We start from the raw sequence: 11,288 nt of genomic DNA on the forward strand, positions 1-11,288 counted from the left end.
CGCTGATGAAACCGCAAGGGTAAATGACTCATGGTCGGGGTGCTAACCAACTGGATCCATTAACGGTGGGCCACAAGACAGTCTCTGGACACTTGGCCTCTCACGTTGTCAGGAGCGCCTCACTGGTCTCTGGATGTTTGCGGGCATGAGGCTCCACGCTGGTGATGAGATGCTACTTCTTTGGATCGGGTGACGCACATGCAACAGTGGTGTGTTTTCCATTAGAGGACCTGGACGACAGGTGGCGATGAATTGCACAAAGTGCAGATGACTGGAGGGACTTCGTGGCCACTTGACTTATTATGTCGTTGGTGCAGTCCCTTCTTCTTCTTTGGCATGTGGAGTTGCTAGAAGGGATGCCATCTGCTTCAAGCAGCTGTGACATGGGGCTGAATGGTCAAACTGTGAAGCATGGGGTAGATATGTGGTTTGGGCATTCAGGCGGCTTACGTTCGGTACTCCCACTGGGCTGTCTCCAGTGCGGTCGCTGCACTCCAAGGGCTGACTTGTGTCTGTAGGTGCACTCTCAGGTAGTGATACAAGTCCTCCGTCTCTTCACCCTGTGATCTTGTGCTCATTCTCATCTCTGGTTGTCCGGCCCTTTCATTGTGACAGGTCTGGTCACACACTCTTCTCCAGTGTGAGAAGTCTAGTCACACACTTCTCTTTCTTCCTCGGTTCTTGTTTGTGATGTGGCTTCCCGCAACGCATCACATGTGTTCTCTTCACCTTGTGTGAGGTGGCGTCAGGCCACGTTTTGCCAGTTCTGCACACTGGGATCTCCTGCCAGCTCAGTCACATTAGTTGGACTGTTCATCTTCTCCCGTCTTTGACCACTAGCAGGCCCAGTGCTGTCTGTAGGACTGGGTGCATTCTTGTATGTGCGTCAGACATTTTGTGGATGGTAGTGAAGGTAGGTATAGTTTGATGGATCCAGTCTGAAGCCTCTTCTATACATTTCTTCTCATCGACAAGGCATTCCGGGTGCAGCACAGGATCTCTGTAAGGGACGAGATTCTCCTACCATTTGCGGTGGTGGCAGGCTGCCACTTGGGGATGTGCCACTCTCCTTATGCCTGTGATGGGCCACTGTGCGTCACAGTCTTATGGCAGTGTTGGGGCCACTCCCTTAAAAGTCTTTGGCCCACTGCGGGGGTTGCTTTAGCAGTTGAGATGTAGACTCTCTCCTTTCTGCATTCAGGCCATGCTAGGCCTTTTCTCCCTTCTTGTCTCTGGGGAGCGCTGGGAGTGCTGGGGGCACTGGTTATGGGTACCGGATAGATGGCAGGCAGCTCCTTGGTTGTCTCATTGTGGGGAGGAGTGCCAGTCTTCATCCTCATGACATCAACAGCAGCATCTCTTGCAGGCATATGGTAGGCAACCAGGCCCTTTTTATGACTGCCATTGTCTCTGAGGGTGCCCTCAGCTGGCTCCCTGTTCACCTGCATCTTCTTTCCTCATGGATCTATCGCATTTCCTATTCCTTCCTCAGGGATCTTCTTGATTCCCTGCTTCATGGATGAAGGGTCACCTTCCTTCCATCTTCTCTTTTTCACTCAGGGGCATAGTGCTTGCGCCTCAAGACTACTTGGTGGGGCTAGTGGACAGTCTCTCAGCTAGTGCCCTCTGCTGGTGCTTTGGGTGCCTGTTCCTTACCTTGTGGTGGTGGCTGTTCACCCCCTGGGTGCCTGTTCTTCTCCTTGCTTGCTGTGGCATCGGACAGCCACTGGGGACACGGACGAGCAACATACCTTCTTGTGCATTTTGTAGGCTTGCTGGCTGACCAACATGGATTGCAGATTTTTGGCTTTGCTGCTTGGCTGCCCTTGGCTTCAATGGACTCTTGACAGACTTCTTGGCTGGGTCAGCTTTCGGCTTCTTGGAGCTCTTTGTAGGGGTTTGCAGTCTCGCCTTTCCTTGCAGCAATAACAGGCAGCCAACCAGGGCATTTGGCGCTCTCTTGGCGGGTCTCTCCATCAAGGCAAAGTCAGGTTGTTTCTTTTGGAAGCGGCAGCCAGCCGCTAGAGGGTGTGCGCTGAAGTTGCCTTGCTGGGCTCACCTTGTGCCTTGCTGTTCTTGGTGCGGTGCTGGTGCTGAGCTCTTCACGCTGCCTGCACATCTCCTGTCTCGTGCAGGGGACCAGGGCACTAAAGATGAGACGCACTCTCCGCTGGAGGCAATCGGGGTTTCCTCCTGCTGCAGATGCAGCTGCCAAGGGCCCTATATGTATGAGTGCAGGGGGGAGCTCTCCCGTTTCCTGTGCTTGGAGGGGCACAGCGGACCATTGATTGTCATGCAGGCGGCTGTGCAACTTGTCTTTTACCAAACTTAAAGCCCGTCAGGCCACCTCGTTCTGTAGACTGAGTGCTTTGTTCAGGAGTGGTAACCCCGTTTGCCAATAGGTGGAACTGCAGCCACTTGTCACAATACCACAGCAGCTTTCCTCGACTGCGGGTCGCGTTGTTCTTGTTTCCTGCAGGTGTGGTCTATTGTGCTTTGTATGCGTGGTTATGGATTGCATCCTCATCGCCAATGTGGAGGTGTGGGCCCTGGGCACACATGCTATGCAAATGAGTGACACAGACACATAGCTGTTGTACTGTAACTGGCCACATGCATGTTCACTTGGGCTCTTTTATTGGCAGGGTCACCAGACCGGTGATACCTTTGTTGATTGGGTTTGGGGTGGGTGTAAATGTCAGCCGTCAAAAGAGTGCCTGGTAAACTAATCTATGCTGGAACACTAGAACGTGTCCAACAAGACACCACAGTGTAGAGAGAAATATTCCCTCCAAGAAGGATGACAGCCGACCTGGAGAATTGAAGACTGGCGAATGGCGTGGGGCAATGGTGAGCACCGGGAAGTCTGGAATTCATGGCCGCATCTGCAGCGGGAACACATTTGCAGTCATAAGAAGAAGGGCGGAGTCAAGCCGAGATCAGCAGGGGCAGGAACAAAAGAACAGTGGCATCATGACAGTCAGCCGGCAGGTTGGGAAGAAGTTTGGATCATTGAGAAGGTGGGTTGGCCTGGGTACAGGGAGCTTAATAATGACACGATAATGCAGGTGAGCCAGCAGGTGGCGCTGAGTACTGAACAAGCTTAATTTTCTGGAAACAATGATGCTTTTAAAGGTGGGATGATGGGAAAAGTAGTTCCCAATGGTAAAGTTCATGTAAATTTGGAGAATGAAGAATTACCAGCCCCGATTCCTCATGGTCACAGTGTGGTAGTTGAAGTGAGACAAACAACAGGAGAGGCTGCGCAGTTGACGGATTTGGAGGCAATGTGTAGAGAATGATCAATGATGTCACTGTTGGGAAAGAGGCGAAATATTCTGCAGTCCATATTCTGATCCATTTTTTAGCCGGGGGCCAGATGCTCACGGACAGATAGATACAACCAGGTGGAAGAGTCAGTGTGTTTGGATACCAGCGGTAGAAAGACAGGACAGATAGGTCAGGTAGGAGTCGCTACAGCTCCAGTGACCACTGGCAATGGAGACCTCTCAGATTTGAGCGGCCTGGGGGGCAAGGCAAGTCAGATACCAGCGGATAGGTCTGGAGACTGTATCCGCAGACCAACGGAGTCGAATACGGCTCCTGGCCATTGGCATGAAGCACAGGGCGAGACTGAGGCAGCTGCCCCTGCTGTGGGGAATAAGGTGACTCACCACAGCCCATATCAACTAGAGAGTGGAGTTTATATGATGGTGGTGTACGAGACATTGCGAGACCGGGAAAGAGTGGTGAGTACGGTAGAGAGGGAGATGATGTTTTGGAAATGGATTATGGGAAGAAGATGAATTGAAGGAAAGTGGTGGTAAGTGAGGAGAGGTGAGGCAGAAGATGATGACTGAAGGGGCTTAAAGTTTAACGGTGTACAGAGGAAGATTTGGTGCATTCCAGTAGTCAGGAGCGGACGTCAGGAACACCACTTATTGCAGAGGAAGGACACAAAGGAGTTGGTCAGCGAGCAGGGAAGTGCCTTCTGAGCAAAGAAAGAAACTTTCTTGGTGGTCGGAATGGAATGCCCATGATCAAGAACCTGTTAAATTTACACCAAATTCAGTGGGGGTTGGTGATGGTGTAATTAACGTTGATGGGAGAGATAAGGTGGTAAGGGAAAAAGACACAATGAACGAGGACCATACAGTTGGGACAAAGAAAACAAAGGAAGGATGTAGGTGTGATAGGGAACTACAATGTGATGACAAGATGAATAAAGAACAAGCATTGGCATAGCCAATAGGTCTCACCTTTGGGACCTTATAAGTTTTTAGCCATGCAACACTTGATGTTGTTGCACCAAGGATATTGTGCTGGATGACTAAACACTTATAAGGTTCCAAAGGCGAGACCTATTGGCTATGCCAATGCTTGTTTCTTTTAACTTTGGGCTCACAGCAACAGAATGGCTGAACAGCCTGGCCTCCTTCAAGGTCTGTATACACTTATCTTGGAGTATAGGTGTGCGAAATGTACAGAATTTGCTTTTGCGTAATTACAGCAAAATTATGTGAAGTGCAAAACTGGCATTTGGAGCTGTAGTTTAGCATGAAATATGCCCTGGCGTCCACTTTGAACACTATAGCAAAGTTTTGGGAATGTCGCATTACAAGAGTAAAACTAAACTATGCTAATTACACCCAGGAATATTTCTGAGCTACTAGTCCTGCTAAGAAAACTTAAACCACGTTTGGAGTAGCAAGTGCACCTGTGCTGCGAAATTCGAGCTGGTGTATTGAAAGCTGTGGGAACAGAGGGTTACACAACTGTAAATAAAGATCCTAAACTTGAGAAATTCATGGATCAAATAGAACCTCCACTTGCTCGCAAATTGTATATTCAATTAAGATATGGTACCTTACCGGTTAGGTCCTTTTCCTCTAAGTGGCAAGTACGAAATTTGGAAAGTTGTCCTGCTTGCAATTACAAATTAGAGTCTGTTGCACATGTGCTTTTTTTTTTTTGTCCTGCTTACCATCAAATTAGGAAAAGTTGGCTAATTCCCATTTGCAGGAATCTGGGTTTTCGCCATTTTAAACAGGCTTGTAGGACCCTAAGTTATGATACTGATCCAATTATTGTTTTTGCTGTATCCCGCTATCTCTACAGTATGTGGCGTAGGAGACAAACGTTTTTTACGTAAACACTTCATATTGATGACTTGTAGTTTAATCTTTTTTTTTTTTAAACTTTTAACTCTGAATGTTATTTATTGTCTTATCAGGATTTATATAATCGATTATGTATGTATGTGTACTTTTATGGTCTTTTCGACCGAAATAAAGTTATCAAATGAAAAATGAAATGTAAATAATTAAGCTTCCGTGAATAGCGCACTGTAACTAGGAGCCAAATGAATAAAGCATGCCTCGAAGACTTTCAGCAGACATTCACTGGACGCAGTGCACAAAAGAGCGTGTGGATTCAATGAATTCAAATTTGATTAAAAAAAAAAAATAGGTGGACAAGTGGAAAGACATTCCATTTTGTAAAAAGAAAATTTCCTTTCAAGTGCACTGGCTAGAGATTACCCGTGTAGCCCTCACACACATGTCAGACGACTCAGACCTCAGGACAAATCAAACTGTAAAATGTGATGTAATGTAAACTCACTAAATACAAAATAGTCATATGGCACAGGCAAGTTTGGTTATGAGCGACGCAGTGACGGCAGGCTAACGAGAACGTGCGAATATAAATAAGGTGTACTTGATCGTTGATATACAGACAATCTCAGCATCTGTACCTTAAAACATCCGACGTGATTGTTATTGTCTTGGTTCATAAAGCGCGTGACCTTAAAGAGATGTTCAACTGAGAGCCGGCTGAGTGGTGTGCAGGCTGCAACGGGAGTGAGAGGCGGAGGGGGGCACCCGCGAGTGGTGCATGTGCACTGGGGAGAGCAGTCTGCTCTTTGTCGAAGCACATACTCGTTCTTGTGGCGCGCCCCTGCGCGCTCCCGCAAGGTGTATGCCGCCAAAAGCACGAGTATGTGCTTCGAAAAAGAGCTGAACGACGGCTAAAGGTCTCCTAAGTAGCGCATGCGCGCTGCGTAGGCGAGACCTAAAAAGGGGGTTAAAGGGAGTTGAGGAGAAGGATAACGCTCATCATACAAAGAAGTTGCCATATATGGGGTTGGCTATGGCCTTGGGGTCATATCTTTCAGACCAAATAAAAAACAGAATTTTGATATTTTTAAGCTATTCCACAGAGACATTCAGGCTACAGAAGAGGAGTGGGAATTAGCAAGGAGACCATGGGTGCCAATCACAGTGGATATTGTTGCCAGTATTTAGCCGGGTCGGAGAAACAGCACAGACTCCCTGTGCCTGAGCGAGCATTAATCCAACCCGCTCAGGCCGGTCCGCTCGCTGCTCTCATGCTGGGCGCAGTGCAGGGATTGGATGGGGAGTCCGTGATACTGTCCCAGGGACTTCTGGGACCAGGAACTGGCAGCAGAGGAGAGTGAGGCAGCCAGCAGCACCAGTTAAGTGTTTGTTTATAAATTATTCGTATTAATTCCCTTTCCGCGCACTCCCCCCATTCGCCTCCTGCCCCCGGCACCCTCTCCACAAGCCCCGCTTGTGTTTGTTTGTGTCGGCCACCACGGCCCCAAGAGTAATTTTTAGAATCCAGTGACCCCAGCCTAAACAATTTTGTGGATTTGAACCGTAAAACAATGCACAAACATAAATAAACACGAAGTCATCAAACAAATACACAAGTACTTACATATTTTATTTATTTCACAAACAAATATGAAAAATCCAAATTGTATTTTCAATGGGAAGGTCGGAGCGTTTCTAAATTCAATTGAGGCCCCTCATCTTCCACAGTACCGATCTGAGGATGCAAGCTTCACTTGTAGTCTCCCATTCAAATTCCTTCTCATTTACAGAACATTTTAACATTTTGAGTCTTACATTTAGCATCTTTATTTATATACACCATATCAAAGTTTTAATATTATTTAATTTTCTAAGCACCCCCTGAGTAGGTGTTGCGAAGCCGCACAGAACGCCGGACCACAGGTTAAGAGTAGATAGTGTCAAATACTATTTAGAGTTCACCTAACACTATTTTACATTCCTTTTGTTATGCATGCTCTCATAGTGAGCCTCTATCATTTATTTCAGTTTTGGTATCTCATAATCTATGACATCACAACAGTTGATAGCAAAACTGGATTCCCACTGTTGTGCCTTCCAGTCCTGACTGACTGACCCCTCTGAGAGCCTGTCAGCCACCTCTGCTTCTCTGCTTAGAATGAAAGCTGAAAGCACAACAGCAGGCGGGGAAGCAGGCAGAGGCGGGGGTGGGAGCTGCTCAGGGATGGCAGCTAAGGATTTTTTTGTTTTTTTTCTTTTGCGACGGGGATAAATAGCAGAGGCCATGTCATATGTAGCTCCCCCACTGCTCCTGTCACTGCGTAGCAGTTGCAAGCAGGGTCAGGTTGATTTTGGAGTCCATACATAACATAAAATTACAGATGGGTAAAAAGTGATTACAGGGATGTTTTTCACCTCTGGGTTCTGAATACCATCATAGACAAGTCGTGTTTTGCTCTTTTTGAGTATTTAATGCCACCCAGAACCCCTGGGTGAAAAACATACCCATAATTCACTGTTACCCATCTATAATTTTATAAATTATTACAATTGGTGTTTTAGGTACTGATGTATAGTTAAGATTGTGTAAATGTGATTTTTAAAGAATAATAAATAGAAATCCCGATCAGCATGCTTTCCACATTTTAAATAATTTCTGCTTTATGAACACTTACACTTTTGCTATTTTTGCGTGCAGGAGATTTGGTTTCAGCCAATATTGTTAAACTAGAGCCTGGATATGTGCACAAAAGCATGGTAAACAGCGTTTACTTCGCATGCGATACTTCGCATGCCATTACAACGCGGTCGTTGGAACGACCGCGTTGTTAGTTCGCATACCTTTACTACGCAAGTCGGAACAACGACTTGCGTTAGGGGGGAGAAGGTGTTGGATTTAAAATCCAACACCTTCCCTAGTGTCCGCACAGACTGGAGTTGGAATAGTAAATTATACTATCCCAACATCCAGCGCCCCCTACTGCAATTCGTTGTTCCGAATTGCGTAGTAAAGGTATGCGAACTAACAACGCAGTCGTTCTAACGACTGCGTTGTAATGGCATGTTTACTAAACGCATGCTAAGTTACGAGTGCTATTCCAAAAGCATATCTTGTACAAAGTTTTCACACAAAGGGCCCCCATTTCCCCCACAAATAGCCATCATTTTTGTATTAAAAAAAAGACACATTTTCCATGATTTCCACAGATTCGGATTGGAAATAATCCCATTTCTTTAAGGCCTGTTTGTGTACATAATGATTATCTGGGAGCATTTTAGCCAAATGTTTCACTGTGTCCTCTTGAAGTAATAATGGAACTATTCCTTTCTGGGTCCAGCTGGGTCTCAGTGATTTAAACCTGAGCTCAACCATTGGTAGCAGTCGCACAGGACAGACACGTTTCACTTAGGAGAAGCAAGTGTAAAACATGTATTAGTACCAAACAATTATTAAGTAGAATAAACAAAGTAATAACATTTACACTGCAATTTATAAAACAGAGAAAATTAATATTCAAAGAGAAATCAAAACGACAAAAAGCAGATGTACGGAACCGGATACATTATTTTAAAAATAAATTATGTTTATAGCGCCAAAAGAAGCGCAAAGCGCCAAATGCGAGAAACTGGTCACGCTAGATTGGGTCAAAAAGTTGATGCCGGCCAAAATAGGGTGTGGGTGAGATTCAGGGACCTGGTTGGTCCTCTCTTTCACCTTCTATCAATGTGAAGCTAAGGATGGGTTGACCTTAAATGCAACGCTAAACCCCTGATGCAGTAACACGCTCTGGCTGAACAGGGAGGAATGGCCGATGGCCCATCTCATGTCTTGAGCTGCTTGGCAGTAGCATAAAAATCAAAACAAGCTATCATTTGTAGTTTTCTACCTTCAGTTTCTCTCCCCACCCAACTGTAATCAAAACGCTATATTTGTGTTTCTCGAAAAGTGTTCCTGGTTTAAGCCTTCCCTGGCCGCCCTCGGCCGCCCACTGTGCTCCTCGGCAGTAGTGGGCGCACTACGAAGCCTGCTCTGTTTGTAGTTTGAAGGTTCGGAAGGGGGGGGGGGGAGATGGCCTTTCAGATTGCAATTGTACTCAAGGCGCTGGAAATGTGCAAACATGAACGCTCCCCCGAAACAAAGTCTTATCAGCCCGAGGCACAGAACAGAGATGCGTCGCCCTGGGCAGAGCAGCGGCAGCAGACACCGCCCACCCACGGTGTGAGGGCACTGCAGTGAACACAGCAGGCTCTCGAGAGGCGCGGGGGAAGCAAAGCTCACACGGGGGAAGCAAAGCTCACAGCGAGCGCCTCGAGCGCACCCCGACTCTGCCTCCTAGTAAAGGGGTCCTCTCTGAGCCCCATGGTTATTTCGTAGCAACGCAGCTGGAAAAACAGTTTTGTGAACTATTAAAGCCATGCCAGCATCGATGTAATATTTGTCAATGATTGCACCCTCCCGTGAATTTACCAAATTATTTTTGGAGCAGGCAGTGACTGGCAGCCTGGAGTGAAGGTGGGGGGATATGTAAAGTGACTGAAGTCAGAAGTGGAAAATTCGAAGAATCCAAACCTCCCCCCTCCCTCCCCTTCAGCCCTACAGGGAAAACCTCTGTGTGGGGGCGCAGCTTCCAGACGGTTCCATGGTGTAATGGTTAGCACTCTGGACTCTGAATCCAGCGATCCGAGTTCAAATCTCGGTGGGACCTGAGGTTTTATTTGTTTATCAATAAGTTGCACTTTACCTGACTTCAGTGTTGAAAATGATCAGTCAATAGTTAATGTGTGATCTTGGCTATTTTTCATCTCGCTGGAAGCTGAGCAGATCTTTTTAAAAGAGAGACTTTTATGAAATGATGTGACTAGCATATCTAGGCCACCATGTGTGATTTAAGGCAGATATCGATTGCTTTTGGCTTCCACAGGGGTTTCTGATTTCCATAGGTTTCTTCCTCGACACTGTGCTGGGTCTTGATTTGTTTCTTATGGCAGAGCCGGTTCATCCGCGGAATGGGAGTTTGAGCGCAGCCGAGCGCAAAAAGATCTGCCCCCTGGGCATTTTGGGAGGGGTTGGGCTGGCCAGGCTCCGGACATTTTGTAATGTGGGCTGAGCAAATAATAGCCCAAAAGTAGCCCAACTATAAGGGCCAGCGGGGTCCGCTCCCAGCCACCATTTTAGGTTCGGTGACCTGGTGGCTGGGAGCAGCAGGATAGTTTGTTTTTGTGCTGGGCCACAGATATTGTCCAGCGTTTCTGCAGGGAGCATTTTTTGGTAGTCTTACCATGGAAGACTCCCATGCCCTCGAGGCAATGCAGCTTCTGAGTGAGGCTGGGTGGCGCGACTTGTTAGCACCGGGAGCATCGGGCCCATCGTGCCGCATTGGCAGGCGTCAGCGTGAGTGGCTGCCGCGGTGACGGCATTTACCTCTCCCAAGAGGTCAAAAATTGAAGAGGTAAGTGTTAGGACCGCTCGTATGCTAGAAGAGCGGCCCAAATGCGTTTGTTCAGCTGGGGACTTATACAGTGTCTGAGGCTCAGGGTCGGGAGATTGGGGGTGATGCAGCGCAAAATTGACAACATTTACATATTCTCCCTATGTCACAGATTCTTAATCACAATAACTCATTCATACACTCATTCATTGGTGGGGCCCATAACACCAACACACGCTCGCCATGCAATAAATCTCACTTGAATCTGTACACAGGAGAAAAGCGCTGGACATGTGGGTACCTTATTACCTATCAGGATTAATTTGCTTTATATTATATACATATTATACATATACATCTTCAGAATCCTGACCCTAACATCAAGGCACTCCACCAGTTGGACTGGTTGATGGTGAATTAGAACCAGTTAAAACACAATTAAAGCCTAGGAAACATTTGGTATTTTCTGTAATTTATTAAAGAACCACAAACCACTTTCTTATTATTTCAAATTTTATTTATCTAATAATACATTTCTTTGCGTTTGCATTTATTCACTACAGCTCATTATATAAATTTAGTTTTATTAAAAGAGAAATCAAACATTTAATAAATAAACATGAAATTAGAAAACACAGTCAATTAATTACCAATTTGCCAACGATGATAGATTCTGATCAAGCCGAGTTATCCGCATTCTCAGGTACAACTCCCAGGACAGGCTGTCTCACCCACAGCAAAG

At 46.5% G+C, this 11,288-nt stretch overlaps 1 non-coding gene across 1 annotated transcript; it reads left to right on the forward strand.

Annotated features, from left to right (window-relative positions):
* Positions 1–9,751: 9,751 nt before the first annotated feature.
* TRNAQ-CUG (transfer RNA glutamine (anticodon CUG)) lies at positions 9,752–9,823 on the forward strand. Its single transcript has one exon. It is a non-coding gene; the product is annotated as a tRNA-Gln (tRNA).
* Positions 9,824–11,288: the final 1,465 nt, after the last annotated feature.

This window comes from Triturus cristatus, chromosome 4_1 (genome assembly GCF_964204655.1).
Source record: "Triturus cristatus chromosome 4_1, aTriCri1.1, whole genome shotgun sequence".
NCBI classification, from domain to species: Eukaryota; Metazoa; Chordata; class Amphibia; order Caudata; family Salamandridae; genus Triturus; species Triturus cristatus.